Source organism: Pan troglodytes, chromosome 5, assembly GCF_028858775.2.
Source record: "Pan troglodytes isolate AG18354 chromosome 5, NHGRI_mPanTro3-v2.0_pri, whole genome shotgun sequence".
Taxonomy (NCBI): Eukaryota; Metazoa; Chordata; class Mammalia; order Primates; family Hominidae; genus Pan; species Pan troglodytes.
The window spans coordinates 77,405,408-77,424,787 of record NC_072403.2 but is presented as its reverse complement, the minus strand read 5'-3'; the positions used below and the strand labels follow the sequence as shown (position 1 = coordinate 77,424,787).

Sequence of the window (19,380 nt, the reverse complement as noted above, 5' to 3'; positions counted from 1 at the left end):
AAATCACTGGGTCAGCTAAGTTTCTGGTCACCATATGGAAATCCACTTCTACCTCTGTCAGGACTACTTTCTTTCCCCCTTGATTCCACACACTAAACTCTGTCTCAACATCTGATTCCCAGAGAATCCAATCTGTAACATCTCGTAAATACAATGTAACTTTTAAAAATAATTATATATAAAATTGCACTTCATAAGAATGACTGCTTTTCCCCCTGTACCTAGGATAAAGTTACATTTATTCATAGCTGATTTTCTGTAGAAAGCATGGAACAGACATGGCAGAATCTAGAAAAAAAGGCTATAAAATCTGTGATAACTGTGTTGTATTTGAAGAAATGAATAGGCTAGGATTCTGATGACAGTAATCACACAAGCCAGAACCCAACAAAAACCTGGTTTGTTTTCAAACTGTGTAAGAATGTCAGAATTAGACATGCAATGTTAAAATAAGTGTAAAATTTAGACACATATCTTGTTTTTCACACTTTCTTTAAAAGGCAGCAGAGTCTCTAGTATCTTCTGTTTTACACACTAAACTATTTTGAAATCTGCCTATGATCACAGAATTTTTTGATGTGCTAAAGTGTTTAAAATACTCAGCTTTTAAAATTTCAATTAGTAAGTGCTAATTAGCATCTAAAATGAGGAAGAGGTCCTAGAGAGGTTGTAATAAAAACCAGGAAGATAAAAAGTTGAGAGGCATGGCCCCTGCGCAAGGATGACACGCAAATTCGTGAAGCGTTCCATATTTTTTTGTGATAGAATTCTCACAAAATAAACCCAGGGCATTACATGTTGACAAAAAAAAAAAAAAAAAAAAAAAAAAAGAAATTACTTTGAAACAGAGAAGAGTAGAATTGAAGAACAGAAGGTGGGAAATGAGCGGAAAAAAAGGAAACAAAATATTCTGAGGAAAGTAAAGGGAGGAAATGAACAAGGTCTTTTCTTCGTAAGGCTTATTTTTCTTGCCTTTGCTTTAAAATGAGATACCAAAATCATCTTTGTGTACTTGAATGAATTGTTTGATTTTGTTTGATTTTATCTCACAATTGAATCTGACCAAAATGAAATTCCATTCAGCTACTAGTAGCTTTCTATTTCCAATACTTAATAATTATAGGCAACAATGTATACTAACCTTAATCTCAGTGTTGTTCTTTTGTTTTCAATTGTACAGATTTCAATAGAAATTTATAAGGTTTGAGAAAGATAACAACCCAATGCATTCTTTTAATTATAAAAATTTCAGAAAAATCTCCTAAGAAATTATTTTCTTCTATGAATTGACAACTCAAATATTTTAATTAGAAAGTTCTTCACCTGTCTTATATGCATCCCAATAAGGGAAACGTCATATGACTGGCCATCTATGCTATAGGCAGCTGGAGACAATTCTTGAATTTCTTACAGGAAGAGAGCCAAGATAACCATCAGCAAAACAATAGGTCATTGAGAACATCAAGGAAACCATTCTAAAGGAAAACAACAGAAGCCTCAGAAGGCAAAACAGAGCAGATGGCCCCAAGAATCTTTTGGACTAGGTTATTTTTGTGCTCGGTCCATAGCTTATGAAAGAAAGTGAATAAAGTGGAAGCAAATTAAGCATTGCATATGGATGTGGGTGTTAGTTTCTTAAGGTGAGAACCAAATTCACAAACCTAACATTAAATCAGAACTGTTGTTTCTAACTAGAATGGCATGCTGTATTGCTTACAGATAAGATTATGTAATCATGTTGAAAAGAATCATACATTGTGGACACAGCCTTCTTGAATGCAGTAATTTGGCTGAAACATAAACTGTGTTTATTTGCTTTGACCACTATTTTCATCAAGTCTTAAGTTGCTTTTTGTTTTCATAATATAATTACTAAAAACATTGCATTTGATATTGCCAAATTGTTAAAAAAAATAGAAAACAATTATTTCAAAGAAGTCAAAAACTTACTCTTCAAAAATACGTTTGTAAGAGCTTTATAAAGCAGTAAAGCAGTGTATACAAGTCTATGTGACTGTGTATGTATATGAGTGTGTGTGCCAATGAACAAAATATCCTATTGTGTTTATCTTTGAAGGCCATAAAAAAGTGTTAATAGAATAAGGACATGTTCTAATGCAGTTTCATGTCAATGAAGCAGTAATGGACAAGTGTTAAGTTGTCATAACCTGAAAATTAGCACATTCCATAACTGCAATCTCTATGAATTTTAATAAAACTTTTCACAGTTTTAAGAATGATTTCAGCTTTCCTCTTACAGTTTGGGCTAATCATATTAAGGAATTAAAATTGGAAAATTATAAAGCATAATACAATCATGTTAGTCATCTAACATCTTCTTTATCTTCATTTGTCATTGAATATTGTCCAAATTCCTCAGTACTTCACATTGGCCCTTAATGCCGTGCAGTGTGTGTATGTGTGAGATTACAATTCCTGATGGAGGCACTTGGAAAAGTGATGGGAGAAATGGGTGAGTTGTGTTTGTATCAGCTTGTTGCAAATACTAGGGAGTACTTGGAATTTAGTGGATAGGGCAAGTGATGTTTAACTTCCCTCAAATAATTTGTCTGAACAAAGAAAAATTTGTCCAAATTGCCAGTAATATTTCTGCTGAACAACACTTCATCGTAATCTGACTTGACTGTATTTCTGCTAGCTTACATTCATTTCATTCTAATTCACACACTACATCACAGGCAAACTGAGCATCCTATCTTCTTTAACCTGGGTCTTTGTACATTGTTTCCTTTTCCTGAAATGCTTTTCCTTTCTTCCATTCCCTGCCAACATGAGGCTAGACAACTAACTACTTTTCCCAGTTTCAGCCCACAGGTGGCTTCCTTAGCAAAGTGTTCCCTAGCTCCCTCATGATTCATTAGTTATTTATCTCTCTGCATCCGCAAAACACAAACCATTCCACTAATACGATGTGTGCACCTGTTTGTCTGATTTAACGTTGTTTGCATGCTGCTGCCTTCAGACAATGAATCACTTCTTATTCGTCTTTACATATGGAGACTCTAGCACATTGAAATCTATGTGTTCATTAAATGCCCAATTAATGTCAAATGAAAAAAAAATACAAAGAGCATATGAAAAAGTGAGTAAATCTATGCAAAAAAAGAAATACATAGAAATACATGTTACAGTGTTTGATCTGGGAAAGTGCTCTTGTTTTGAAAGAAATATCACACATATACACTAAAAAAATTATGAAAGATTTATGACACAGTACAGTAAATTTATAATTCTAATTATATATAATTATATACATATATTTACGTATATATACATATATATATACACACACACAGAGAGAGAAAGAAAGAGAGAGAGTCAGGTTCTGTGAAAATTGCTGGAAATTAGAAGTAGAAAAGCCAATATTGGTACCTACCCTCACAAATATTGCAACATTGGGGAAGACAGATGATTAAGCAAATGAATAAAACAAAGTTTAATTACTGATCTGAACTGTATTTAAAGTCTTACTTCTGTGCAACCTTTAAAAAAGTACTGAATCTTTCTGAATTTTAGCTTACAAAATATATAAAATTTAAAAGGAGACACTTCCTCTCACATACTGGTGATTATGTTATGAGGATTAAGATAGGTTATACAATCATCTAAGACGATGTCTGGAATGTGAGAATTCTTTAATAATTGATAACTAATATTATATGAAAACTGTATAAATTATTAGAATGGCTTTTTTTCTGTGCCTTCTCTTTTTCTCATAAAGTTTTAAGAATTAATATTTCTTACTACATTTTGTACTCAAAACCAGAAAATTTGCTTATAATATTTTATATGTTTCTTAATTTTTATGTAATAATATATTAGTTATTTATTTCATAGGCCAGTTTAGATTTAGATCCCATGAACACTGCTTTAACATGTCTTTTGACAATTTAGGATGAATTCAGGAATGTATCAAAGTACAATCAAGAACAATGTTTTGCTTTTTCTTTGCTTTTCGTTACTGTGACTTATTTCCCTCTGGCTTTTTCAGCTTTCTCTCAAGTTAATACTTTCTCAACTCTTAGATGCCTGATATCTTGTCTTGCCATTAATCACTGTGAACTTAACAGCTAGCACAACTCTCAGTATTATCTTGAGTTTAATTCTGTGTACACAGCAATGAATCAAAGTCATGAAAACAGAGGATTGTACCTCTTCAAATCAAAGCATTTAAAAACATTTATATCATTTAAACTTTCAGGCTTAAAAATACTTTTAGTTCTGACAGTTTTCTCTTTGAAGTTAATATAGTTTAAACACACTATCTGGTAAAATTTTACTTGATGAAAAAGTATTAATTAGCTATAATTATTGAAGGTGATTTTGCCAAAAAATTAATGGCTTCATTAAAAGTATTAACATTTTATTGTTTTTTCTAAAACTACTGTTTCTGTGTTTATTACTCAATATTGATGTATTATCTCTTGTGTCTTAACACCCTTTGGACAAATGATAAACTATAAATTTGCTACATATATGATAAAACAAGTGATCAATTGGGTCCACTAATTGACATTAGGCAAAGTGACTGAGTTTTTGAAAATATTTCTCTATGATTGATTAAAAAAACCTCTGGGTTAAAACCATGTTATTTATACTATGAAAATTTTCAAACTCTACTACTTTTAGTTCAAATTTTATTTCTCCTGAATTATGAGTAGTAAACATGAATCTTATTGATATTATAAGCTAATTGGGAAATTTTATGTGGAAAATTATATATCATAACATTATGGAAACAAATAGTTTAGGAATTTAAACATTCAGTACATATTAACTTGTTTCTAAAATATTATCTCTTAAAAAGGAAGTTCAGAGAACATCAATAAAGTAGAACTGAATTCAAGATTTTCCATGACGGTTAAATATGAAAACATGATATATTATTTCTATATAAAGGCAAATATTTTAAAAGAATACCTTTTTGGTTTATTTCTGCACTGTTGAGACTGTGTCTTAGTACACATCTTATTAACCAATGATTTTGCTATCTGTTTGAATGTATGCTTTGGCTGTCAGGTAAATTTTTTCATAATCAAAAGTAAGTTTGAATAAACCTAAAATCACATGAAGGAGGAAATCATTAGATCCAAAAAGGGCTTCAAGTTTAACAAGTTAAAATATAAATTAGCAGGCAAATTTAATTTTATGCTTTTTTGTTTTAAAAAAAGTGGTAAAATTTTATTCAAAATATTTATCGCTCTGATTTTCTCTTAGGAGAACTTTATAGTTTAGTTGTTAAAGATGAATACTATTATACTTCCCTAATAAATTAAGTTAAACTATAGGCCTGAGCAAAGCAAGCCTTAGCTATTTTTATGTGATCAGTACACAGGATTAATAAAAGTGATCATTTTCCACCTAGTACAAAAAGTTATAAGAAATATTCAATCATGGTGGATTGGTGAACCTAGACCTTTGGCTTGTCATACTAGGAACACTTAAATAACCATAAAAATAATTATCAAAACATTAACAATCAAAACTATCCAAGGAGTTTTAAAGACCTTTTTTTTTTTCAGGTACCAACTTGGCAGGCATTAATTCACTTTCATTTGTTAATGCAGCATTTATTCTAGAGATCTTTTGTCAGATTAATCGAGAAACAAATGCTATGCATAAAGTATTTGGATGTTAAAATAGAAACAAGATAAGGTCTTAGGTGTAGACAGGTAACAAGCTAGTGAAGACTGAAAAAGCATGAATTAATTGAATACATCATTGAGAAATGGAAGCGCAATATATTGGTCCTGCTTCTAGCATCTAAGTATAAATATAATCAAATAGTTGATATAGTTCATTACTTTTCTGTGAAATAAAGGAATTTGTAAAGATGACCTGTTGGGCTCTATAGCAGAAAATGTCATAATTGCAACTAATAATATTTATACTAAATGTTAATCTTGGCTAGAATAGAAGCTCCTAACATAGAAGACCTAAGGTAGACTGCCTAGCAGAATGTTTACCTGGTATTATTCTTTTTATTTTATAGAACAACAAAACCCAATATTTAAAAGGAGGATCAGAAATACTTTATAATTGGCCTAAAGTCACATAGTTTATAGGTGCCTTAAAGGATTACAATCCAACCCTCTCCAAAGACTGACCTTTCCGCTAAGCTGCCCAGCATCCTGGTCTCCCTGTATTAGTAGGCCTTGTGGCAAAATAAACACCACTTGTTTATGTTCTTTTTATATAAACTTTCTTGTGAAGGAGGGGAGAATAAATCAATTACATCAACTTTAAACTAGAAGACTTTGAGTCCCATCCTGTACTTGTTTAAAGTCAAAAGTTAGCACTGTGTTGTTGTCTTTAGAATCCACAAAGCCAAAATTTAGTATGGGAAGGTTTATTGAAGATAAGCTTTTAAAAAATAGTGCCTGAAATTAGTAAAAAAATATATTTTGAGACTATATTGAAGAATAGTGACTCTAGTGTACAATGGGAATATGTGGGTTAAGGAAATTGACTACTCTGGTTCCTTGACAGCAATTTTCAGTAATATGCATATAATTAATGTCCTTCTAATAAAACTGCAGTCTTTAGATTTCAGACACAGACACAGGGACCTTACTTTTAACCATTGAACCATGCTTTAATAATTATTATTAAAGTCTATTATTACTATTATTATTACTTGTTCCATCCAGCTTAGGTTAATTATTTAAAGTGTTCTTCTGATCTTATGGATATAAAGAAAAAGGTATAGGAACTAACATGAGGATTAACTTAGATTTTTTTCATTTAATTTAGACTTATATTTGATTAATATTCTTAACAGTAAGGGAATATTACTACATATATGTGTACATAATGTATATGTAACTATATATGAATATATGTGTATATGCACGTATGTGTATATATGTGTATATGCACATATGTGTATATATGTGTATGTGTGTATATGATGTATACGTATGTGTATAGACATATATGTGCCTATACACATATGTTTATATGTGTGTATATGTGTATATGATGTATATGTATATGTGTATATACACATATGTGTGTATACATGTATGCGTATCATGTGTCCATAAATATATGTATATACATACATGTGTCTATACATATAAGTATATGCACATATGTGTATATATGTGCATATGAGTATGGCGTATATGTACATATGGCTATATGTGTACATATATGTACACATATATGTCTATATGTGTACATATATGTATGCATATATGGCTATATGCGTACATATATGTATGCATATATGTATGCATACATGTCTATATGTGTGCATATGTTTGCATGTATGTATACACATATGTCTATATGTTCATATATGTGTATATGATGTGTACATATATGTGCGCATATATGTGTATGATGTGTACATATATGTGTGTGATGTGTACATATATGATCCACATATATGTATATGCATATGCATGTATGTATAGACACATACATATCACATATATGCATACTCCCATATGTCTATATGTATATATGTGTGTATATTTACAGATATGTGTACATATACATATACGCACATATGTATATATACATATATGTACATATGTATGTGTATGTATATGTGTATATATGTACATATGTATGTGTATGTATATGTGTATATATACATATATGTACATATGTATATGTATATGTGTATATATACATATATGTACATGTGTATGTGTATATGTGTATATATACATATATGTACATGTGTATGTGTATGTACATATGTATATATACATATATGTACATATGTCTGTGCATGTGTATATGTATATATACATATATGTACATATGTCTGTGCATGTGTATATGTATATATACATATATGTACATATGTCTGTGCATGTATATATGTATATACATATATGTACATATGTATGTGTATGTACATATGTATATATACATATATGTACATATGTATGTGTATATGTATGTATATATGTACATATACACATATGCGTGTGTGTGTCTATATATATTTATTTATTTATTTATTTTTTTATTTTTATTTTTTGAGATGGAGTCTCGCTCTGTCACCCAGCCTGGAGTGCAGTGGCACAATCTTGACTCACTGCAACCTCCACCTCCTGGGTTCAAACAATTCTCCTGCCTCAGACACCCAGATACCTGGGACTATATGCATGCTCCACTAAGCCCTGCTAATTTTTTTGTAGTTTTAGTAGAGACGGGGTTTCACTATGTTAGCCAGGATGGTCTCAATCTCCTGACCTCGTGATCTGCCCCCCTGACCTCCCAAAGTGCTGGGATTACAGGCATGAACCACTGTGCCTGGCCTATTCATTTTTTAAATTCATGAAAAACAGTAGTTTACAGCAGTATGAAGTAATAAAATTGCCTTACCATAAAATAAATAATAAAATTTCTAAGTTCTTAAACTTTAGAATGCATAAGAATATTCAAAATTTAGAATTCTAAGCCCATATAATTCAAACCCAATAATCAAAATCAATAGTCCTGAGGTGAGACCAAGTAATGAATATCGACTATAAGATATTGATATTTAGATAGGAAATAAAGTATCAGGTATTTCAGGAGTCACTAAGAAATGCTGAAATTTTCATATATGAAGAACTCTAATTATTAGAAAAATTATAGTCATATTTTTTAAAGAAGAAAACACAAATAATTCAATGGTCTAAAAGCAACACAATTTAAATAAAATTACTATAAATTCTAACGGGGTGTATGAAGTAAATAAACCAGGCTTTCAGTTACAGTACAGTCATATTTTTGGGAATGAATCATGTCACAAAAAAGAAAAAGATCTCCAGAAGTCCTCTATGAAGAAATGACATTTAGTTTTTCAAGCAAGCAAATTTAACGGCTTCAGATATGACTTTGGCCTTGAACTTGCTGTGTCATTCCTTGATATGTCTGAGCAGGATTTAGAAAATAGTACTTCTGAATGTCCTTGCAAAGGTCAATTCATTTCTCTGGTTCTCAGTGTCCTCCTCTGAAAGCAGGAGAATTTGAAGTAGATATATATTTAGTCCCTTCAAGTTCTACAGTTCTGTGTTTTTAGGTTGACTTTGCTTACTTTACCTATTTCGTAGGTTGACTTTGCTTACTTTACCTATTTCCTTAGCACATTTAAATGGTGCTAAGGAAAAGTTCCTGTGTTCCTCAGAATATTTTCCACTGTAATTATATTAACATAATCTTTTTGATGCACAGTTTTGATCTGCAACCGTCTGTCAACACATAGAACAGCTGAAAGACCTAACTGTTTAGTGAATTTTTTATAAGTCCTGGAAAGATTTTGTCATTCCATCTCAGAGGAGTCATGATTTCTAAAATACAATTCTTTCATAATGCATTTTCAAATAAGAGTTTTAGAAAATGGGAAAATCTGTTCATGAACATTCGTAAATAGAACAGATCTAAAACTAACACATATAGTGTCAAAATATAGTGCAAAAATATTAAAAAGTAAAAGTTCTTAAAAATATAAATATTGAGATGATACAAAATATAAAAATTTAAATCCTGAAGAGACATAATGTGCAATGAGTGAATTTCATAAAATTCAGTATTATGCTATGTTGATATTAAACGTTGAAAATAAATACTAATAAAAATGGTTTGTAGCAAAAAATATTATCAGCAAAATACACACATTTGTTATTGCTCCATGATTCACAAAACATGACAAATCAAGTCATTAATGAATTTAATTAATTAATCTTATTATTTTTCAGAAGCATATATTTAGTTCCTATGATGTGCCAAACACACACACACAGTTTAATATATATAGATATATATATACACTGTTTAATATATATATTTATATACATATACAGATACTGTTTTTTATATATATACTGTTTAAATATATATATTATATATAAACATATATAATATAAATATATAATATAAATAAATAAATAAATAAATATATATATATGTATATATATATATACACACACATATTTTTTTTTCTACACAAAGGAATTAAGTCAGGTTCCTAAAGCAGTATTCCTGGTGAAGCAGACATTAATATAAATTAATGTTATTAGCCATATCAAAAAAATTTCTCAACGATACTTTATGCTACATCCCAAACACCTTCCAGTGTAGAAGTATATGGTGTGAGTACAAAAAAAATTAGCTTTACATGGTCAGCTTTATGAGGATGTTTATGGAGGAAATGGGGGGAAGACTCATTAAAGACAAGCAAAAATTACTTGTGAGCAGTAAAGTAAAAGATATCACCAGCTTGCACGTCCTATTAATACGTTTCTCAAACTCTATTCTCTGGGATTTTTTTCTTGATATTATAATGGGTCTTCCAAATGAGGAAAATTTTCATTTTCATAAAATTTAGAAAATGTATTAAATTAAAGTCAAGGGGGCTTTTGGTTTTGTTTTTGGGGTTTTAATTTTTTTTTTTTATTGAAGGTTGTTTATAAACTAACATGCATTGTAAGTTTTCAAGACAGTTTCAAGTAGACATATGGTATTGAATCTATCAAATGTTTCTCACTCCTGTTCATCTTGGAACTATTTATGCATAGAAGGCCCTGTCCAGTGAGCATTGTTTACGTATCACTGGTATAGAGTAAAATGCATGCTTGAACAATTGCTTAAAAAGCCACTGCAACTTTAACTTCACCTTTATTTTAAGCTCATCTGTATTTATCCATTTGTTCCATTGACTTTCACAATTATGTGATTTATCCTTTTTGAATCACTTAATTTTTTCTCTGAAAACTCTATGCACTAAAACAGCTGTTTAACCTTTCCAATGCTGTTTTATTTGTCTGAAACACCCCCTCCTCCTTGTCTGCTTGACAAGCACTTATTTGCCCTCCACTGTCACCTTTTATCTTTGGTTTCATCTGGCCATTATGAACTGTTCACTCATTTGTCTTTTATCAGCTGCTGTTTAAAGATAGATCCATTACAGTACTTTTCATATTATAGTTTTATGTCTATGAATGTTTGTTGAGTTTAATTAAATTGAAATACAGGAATGAGAACTGGGCATGATTGGGGTTGAAATTGTGAGGACACACATAAGAGCAAATGTCCTTAACCTGATAAGCAACTTCAGCAAAGTCTCAGGATACAAAATCAATGTGCAAAAGTCATAAGCATTCTTATACACCAATAACAGAAAAACAGAGAGCCAAATCATGAGTGAACTCCCATTCACAGTTGCTTCAAAGAGAATAAAATACATGGGAATCCAACTTACAAGGGATGTGAAGGACCTCTTCAAGGAGAACTACAAACCACTGCTCAACGAAATAAAAGAGGACACAAACAAATGGAAGAACATTCCATGCTCATGGATAGGACGAATCAATATCATGAAAAATGGCCATGCTGCCCAAGGTAATTTAAAGACTCAATACCATCCCCATCAAGCTACCAATGACTTTCTCCACAGAATTGGAAAAAAACTACTTTAAAGTTCATATGGAACCAAAAAAGAGCCTGCATTGCCAAGTCAATCCTAAGCCAAAAGAACAAAGCTGGAGGTATCACTCTACCTGACTATACTGCAAGGCTACAGTAACCAAAACAGCTTGGTACTGTTACCAAAACAGAGATATAGACCAATGGAACAGAACACAGCCCTCAGAAATAATACCACACATCTACAACCATCTGAATTTGACAAACCTGACAAAAACAAAAAATGGGAAAATGATTCCCTATTTAATAAATGGCGCAGGGAAAACTGGCTAGCCATATGTAGAAAGCTGAAACTGGATCCCTTCCTTACACCTTATACAAAAATTAATTCAAGATGGATTAAAGACTTAAATGTTAGACCTAAAACCATAAAAACCCTAGAAGAAAACCTAGGCAGTACCATTCAGGACATAGGCATGGACAAGGACTTCATGTCTAAATCACCAAAAGCAATGGTAACAAAAGCCAAAATTGACAAATGGGATCTAATTAAACTAAAGAGCTTCTGCACAGCAAAAGAAACTACCATCAGAGTGAACAGGCAACCTAGAAAATGGGAGAAATTTTTTGCAATCTACTCATCTGACAAAGGGCTAATATCCAGAATCTACAAAGAACTGAAACAAACTTACAAGAAAAAAACAACCCCATCAAAAAGTGGGCAAAGGATATGAACAGACACTTCTCAAAAGAAAACATTTATGCAGCCAACAGACACATGAAAAAAATGCTCATCATCACTGGCCATCAGAGAAATGCAAATCAAAACCGCAATGAGATAGCATCTCACACCAGTTAGAATGGCGATCATTAAAAAGTCAGGAAACAACAGGTGCTAGAGAGGATGTGGAGAAATAGGAACACTTTTACACTGTTGGTGGGACTGTAAACTAGTTCAACCATTGTAGAAGACAGTATGGCGATTCCTCAAGGATCTAGAATTAGAAATACCATTTGACCCAGCCATCCCGTTACTGGGTATATACCCAAAGGATTATAAATCATGCTGCTATAAAGACACATGCACACGTATGTTTATTGCAGCACTATTCACAATAGCAAAGACTTGGAACCAACCCAAATGTCCATCAATGATAGACTGGATTAAGAAAATGTGGCACATATACACCGTGGAATACTATGCAGCCATAAAAAATGATGAGTTCATGTCCTTTGTAGGGACATGGATGAAGCTGGAAACCATCATTCTCAGCAAACTATTGCAAAGACAAAAAACCAAACACTACATGTTCTCACTCATAGGTGGGAATTGAACAATAAGAACACTTGGACACAGGGCAGGGAACATCACACACTGAGGCCTGTCGTGGGGTGGGGGGAGGGGAGAGGGATAGCATTAGGAGATATACCTAATGTAAATGATGAGTTAATGGGTGCAGCACACCAACATGGCACATGTTTACATATGTAACAAACCTGCACGTTGTGCACATGTACCCTAGAACTTAAAGTATAATTGAAAAAAAGAAAAACTGAAATAAAACCCAAAATATGAATGTTTAAATTTGGAGGTGTTTGAAATTGACAAAAAGCATAATGCCAGAGACTGTTTTATCAAACGTTTGCATAAAGGAGATATCAAAATCTCTAAGCCATTATAATAGGAATAAAAATGAATCTTCCCCACTTGAAAATATTTTTGTAACAGTTTTGGATGCCAAGTTTCTTAAAGAAGATTCTTCTATACAGTTCTTAAAGAAGCATACATGAAGTACTCTTTAAAATTTTAAGTTATATTAACATGTCCATATGTTATTCTGTGGGTAAAGTAAGTTCTGTACTTAAATATCATATGGTAACCAATCTAAATTACTATCTTTATTTTCTCAATTTCCCATTATAATTGTGGCGATAACAATGAAAGAAACTGATTTCCGTGAAAAAACTGCATACTGAAGAAATCCCAAAATTCCCTTTTTCTTTCTATATTTCAACTATCATCTAAGAGTTAATGTTCATGCATGAATTTGCAAGTATCCTAATAGAAAACAGCTTTTAATCTCATGTTACCATTAAAAAACACTAATATATGTTTTTCTCTCTTTAATCCTGTAATTAATTTTTGACACTGAGCACACCCATAACTGCAGTTGTTAGGATATTGCTTTATTATTTTGAAATAAATTTCACATTATGAGCCATTTTAGTAAAACAGCAGAGTTGCATAAATTCAGTGGAATCATCTGCAACATTTTCTGTAGTATAAAGAAAAAGAGAAACATAATAAAGTTTTCCTTTTATATACAGACTTTCTATTCTGCTACCAATCAGCCAGCTTATACCAAAATAGTATACTTTATTACTTACTGTAGATTTCTAATTTTTACTTTACATACCTGTTAAAACCTGCTTTCCCTTTATGCTTGCTACAGAATTGTCTTGGCCATTCTTGACTCTGTTTTTGTGTATTAAGTTGTAGGTTTTGATTAGAAATTTCCTGAATTTGTAAATTATTTTTGGGAGAATGGTTTCTTTAAATAAAATATTAAAATTTCAACCATTCTTTATATCTATTCAGATATTTTTTATTTCAATAAAGATTTATAATTATCTTCATACATATCTTGAACATCTTTTCTAATTATTTATTGAAGGTATATAGGACATTTATCTATTTTGTATATTGATATTTTCTCAGCAATCTAGATGAATACTTTTTCTGAAAGATTGTCACTATGTTGATTTACAATATAGAACAGGGTTCTCAACCATTTGCAGCAGAATACTGCTGTGTCACAAATGGTTTACAATTGAGGGAAGATATTGATCTGGTTCCTTTAGCAATTTCTGTGTTTCCCCTGAAATGAAAAATGCTGGGAAGCACTGAATAGACAATCAAAACATCATTTTTTTTTTCTTATTTTTTCTTCTTGTCACATTGCTCTGGCCGAGACCTTTCATATGGCTTTGAATAGATGTGGTGATTGCAGTCTACCTTCTCTTGCTCCTCATTTTCAAATAAAACGTTTGTAATGTTTCACCCTTAAAAATGATGAAAAAAATAATGTCTGTTGTTGGTTGTTAGTAAGTAGCCATTGTCAGATTTAGAGATTTCCGTTTCATTCCAAATGCTCTGGCATTTAATCTTCAAAAGTATGTGGAATTTTATTAAATATTTATTCCAGCATCCAAAAAGATGAGCCATGATTTTGTTTCATTCCATCTGCTAATATGGCCAATTACATTGATAGTTTTCTTTGCTATTAGACTTTTCTTCTACTTTTGGTTATATGTATTTTAAAATAAAATGCTCTGTTTAGTGTTATATTGATTTGTTAGGACAATCGTAAAAAAAAGTGCCATGTACTGGATGGCTTAAAAACTAAAATTTAATATTTTCACATTTCCGGAGACTAGAAGTTAGAGATTAAAGTATCAGCAGGGTTGTTTCTTCATAGGCCTCTCTGTTTTCGCCTTTTAAATGGCCATCTTGTGTCCTCACATGGTCTTCCCTCTGTGCCTCTATGTCCTAATCTCCTTTACTTATAAGGACACTAATCATATTGGATTAGGGCCCACCCACATGTCCTCATTTACCTTAATTATATCATTAAAGGCCCTATGTAAAAATACAGTTACTTTCTGAATTATTGGGGTGGGGGCTGGGACTTCACCAAATGAATTTTGACAAGGACACAATTCAGTCCTTAGTAAGTGTGAAAATATTTCTATTAAGGTTTTTTTCATTTAGAGATAATTGTAGATTCACATGCACTTGTAGGAAATAATAAAGGAGGATTCCATGGGCCCTTCACCCAGTTAAAATTGTTAACTTTAAAGTTAACAATGTAATCTCTCTCTTTTTACTTAGTAATTCCATAAGAGACTGTAAACATGCTTACATAATCATTTCCTTTTAAGTTTTTGTGATAATCAGCCCATAAAAAGACATCTATTGTTAAATAATATGTATTTGTATTCATATATATAAAACAAAATTTTATTAGAAAATTTGTGAAAATAGAACTACTAAATAGCAAATCATAACATGTGAACTGTTATAATCTTTGACTTACAGAAATTCCTTTAAGTCTCATAAAGGCTTTATCATCATAAATAATTAATATTACATTGATACTTTCATCTACTGTCCCACAAGGTCAACATTTAATTATATAGGTAACATTTTAAGCATGTTGTTTTTTGAGGTTATTTTATAGCTCTGTAACCAATTAATGAAACCCAATAGGTACAGTAATTTGTCCTTCAATTTTTTTTCTTAAATCAGATAGAAAATATCTTATTTAACATAAAATCTGGTGACTTTAGATGTGTGATATTAATTTACTCATCTATTAATTATTTAATATACTAACCCAGTAATAATGCAAAATACAAGCCATGCAGAATACTAGTCCTTCTGTCCCCAAGAGCCTATGTATAATAAATATTAAGAATACTAGGAATAGTAGAGATAATTAGATAATAAAGGTACAGAAAAGAAAGAGATATTTAATTGAAATGAGACAAACAGGTCTTCACAGAGAAGTAGCAATATAAATTAAGCCTTAAAATATTAATACATTTTCATATTAAGGGAACATTTTAGATATAAAGAGTAGCATATGTCAATGTTTCTAGCATTAAATGCATCTTTCAGGAGAAGAAGGATGATGAGAGATTTTAGGCGCTATGCAGCCTCTCATAGATGAAACATTTAAGTTGAAGTGACACTTTAAAAATTTTCCTTATTTAAAAATTTTTGTGGCCGGGCGCGGTGGCTCATGCCTGTAATCTCAACACTTTGGAGGCCAAGGCGGGCCGATCACAAGGTCAGGAGATCGAAACCATCCTGGCTAACATGGTGAAACCCCGTCTCTGCTAAAAATACAAAAAATTAGCTGGGCGTGGTGGCGGGCGCCTGTAGTCCCAGCTACTCGGGAGGCTGAGGCAGGAGAATGGCGTGAACGTGGGAGGCAGAGCTTGCAGTGAGCCGAGATTGCACCACTGCACTCCAGCCTGGGCAAGAGAGCGAGACTCCGTCTCAAAAAAAAAAAAAAAAAAAAAAATTATGCAAACCTAGGAAAATGTCCCTGATATAACCTGTTGTTGTTGTTGTTTTAATATTGCCTCTTCCTTCTGCAAAATTTTATGTCACAATACTTGGTGCTTCTCTTCATCTCTGGATAATGACTTATGTCTTCAACAAGGTCCACATTCTTAGCAAAGCTTAGTTCTTGAGGGCTCTCAGCACTATGCTGCACTATTCACTCCTCCACATTGCTCTCCAATCACTCTGCCTTTTTAAAATGTTCACTGAAGATCAGGGAAAATAAAAAATGGTTTATCTGGGATGATTATGAGGTCAGCTGTATTTCTGTTGAAAGTGTGATGCTTAGGAAGAGCTGTGACTGATGTGGTAGGAAATAGAGGTCTTTGTCATTCTCTAAGCCACAGAAGTGATTTGAAGAAGAGGTATATTTCATATTTCAAATCTCATTCTCAAATTAAACCCAAACATGGCATTTCAACTTGTTAATTTTTCCTCTGGGCCAAAAGAAAGATTAAAAGTAAATGAAATTAATTAAAGAGCCAAATCGTGATCAAGTAAAATAAAAAGTAAGTGCATATTCAAATGTTAAAGTCATTACTTGGTTCATTCTAGTACCATTTTTATTAACAAATAATCTTATAAAGCTATCAAATTATTAACAACTCCCGAAATATTTCTGTTTTGCCTTCTGAAAAACGTACTAAATCTGTCCCTAAGAGTCTGTAGGCTGACCCCAAATTTTAAATGTTTCAGAGCCACTAAATTTGGCTGGGTGTTATTACTTTCATCTCTCATATAATGAGTTTACACATGATTTAATTATTTCCATGATTAATCTCAAACATTCTCTTAATCACACATTTACAGCACTGAAAAGAGATGACCATGAAAATATAATCTTGTTGAAGCATTCTGTTTTTTTTTTTAATCATGTACCCTGGTGAGTCCCACAAAATGTTAAGACCCGGAATGAATAGAGTCCATCAGGTCAGGTTCCAATGCCTCCAATTGCAGATGAAGTGACTGACATTCTAGAAGAGCTAGTGATTGTCATAAAATTGATCCTTCCTTGCCCTTTAAAATACCGTCTTCACTTGGACTCCAGGACACTACATATTGGCTTCCATGTCTTTGCTATCTTCATTTCCTTTGTATTCTTGTCTAGTTTTATATATTTAAAAACAATCCATAACCTGAAAAGCCTCAATAGACTTTTCCCATGGACTCCATAGTTTTGTATCTAACTGCCCACTTGATGTGTTTCCTTAATGGTACCTATTATATATTGATGTATCTTAAATTCAACACTGTAACTTAATTTCACAAAACAAACACGTGATATCCACCCCCTCCCATTCCTCCCTGAATTATCAGTCTATCTTCTCAGTTGGCCAAGGTTAAAAAACAAACAAAAACCTTGCAGTCTTTTTTTTTCTTGACTTCTCCTTTCTCTTACATTCTTACTTAATCTCTCAGAAAAGTTTGTTGCTCTTACCTACAAAATACATTTAAAATCTGACCACTTCTCACCCATTTCATTGCTGCCATGTCAGTGGCAGCTTCTGCCTTTTACCTCCAACAGCAGGGAGAACAATTCTGCTCAAATGTGGGTCAGAGCATGTCAATTTGCTAAATCCCCTTCTGTGTAGAAGCTTTTATATCACTAAAAGAGGAGCCTTCAAAATGTCCTGGACCTAAATTGTCTGACCTCCTTTCCTTTTGGACCTGGTCTCCCACGTCTGTACTCCTCTCATTCTTTCACAGTCATCTTGGTCTCCTTCTTGTTCTGCACAGTTAGGCATTTCCTTACCACATTATTTAAAAATGAACCCTATACCCATACCTGAGCAACCCCACCCTCTTTTGTTTCATTTTTTTCATAATACTCGTCTGCATCTAAATTATTATAAATTATAATGGTTATTACATTATCATAGGTTTTGTGTGTATGTATGTACCTATGTATGTACTTATTTTTCTGTGTTCTCCCACCAGAATTTAAGTTCAAGGAGGTGATATATGGTTATCTGTTTTGTTCATTATTTTATCTCCAGTCCCTAGGAAAGCATCTGACACAATAATTTTATGTTTCATATAAATAATTAACTTCCAAAAACCCTATTTATAAAACAGCTATTGCAATCCTGTCTTATGAAAAGATTAATTTTTACCCTTACTCTGAAAATACAGCAACAATCCTCTAATGTTCTATCTACAAATATGAGTAATATTTATCTTACTTTTATGGATCATAAGATTTTAATTAACTGGGTTTAGAGAATGCCATTATTATTGGATATTTTCTTGGTTTCCAGAAGGAATCTAGTGAGGAATTGTTTTTGGTATTCTAAATTATTTTTAAAATGTACAATAACAACCTCCCACCAGAGATAGTTGCTCAACATTGTCAATACAAGCCTTGTGAAAGATTTATATTTGATCTTCAAAAATTCAGAAATGTTCAAAGAATGATGAATTGCATTTAAATTTGTTATTTATTCATGAGTTTAATGTTAAAATAAACATTATAACTAAAATTACTAGCTCACATTTTAAAACTTAGTTTGATTTTATTCTTCATTTTCATTATGAAAATTACGGAAATTTAGAGATAATGTGACACAGATATTACCTAATAAAATTGATTTTAGAACAGCCAGTGATCATGAATATAATTTGAGCAATTTTTTCCAACACATAATATTTCCACCTAATAATGTTACTGTCATATAAAATGAACAAATATTTATGATAAATAATGTAGTGTTTTCAACATATTTAAAGAAGGAAAGCTCCCCAGAAGAGAGAATAGTAAATTACAAATAATATATTATTTATTTTATTGTCATAAATATCATATACATATTAGTTGACTTCCTGGGATCTGGTAGTATCCACCAAAGGAAAAAAGCTGA

General features: G+C 31.8%; 1 protein-coding gene and 1 pseudogene across 32 annotated transcripts in view; both read left to right on the top strand.

Annotated features, from left to right (window-relative positions):
• Positions 1 to 19,380, top strand: part of LOC472247 (eyes shut homolog) — a 559,821-nt gene that overhangs the window by 339,774 nt on the left and 200,667 nt on the right. The window lies entirely within an intron of this gene.
• On the top strand, positions 656 to 756 carry LOC129144449 (U6 spliceosomal RNA; annotated as a pseudogene).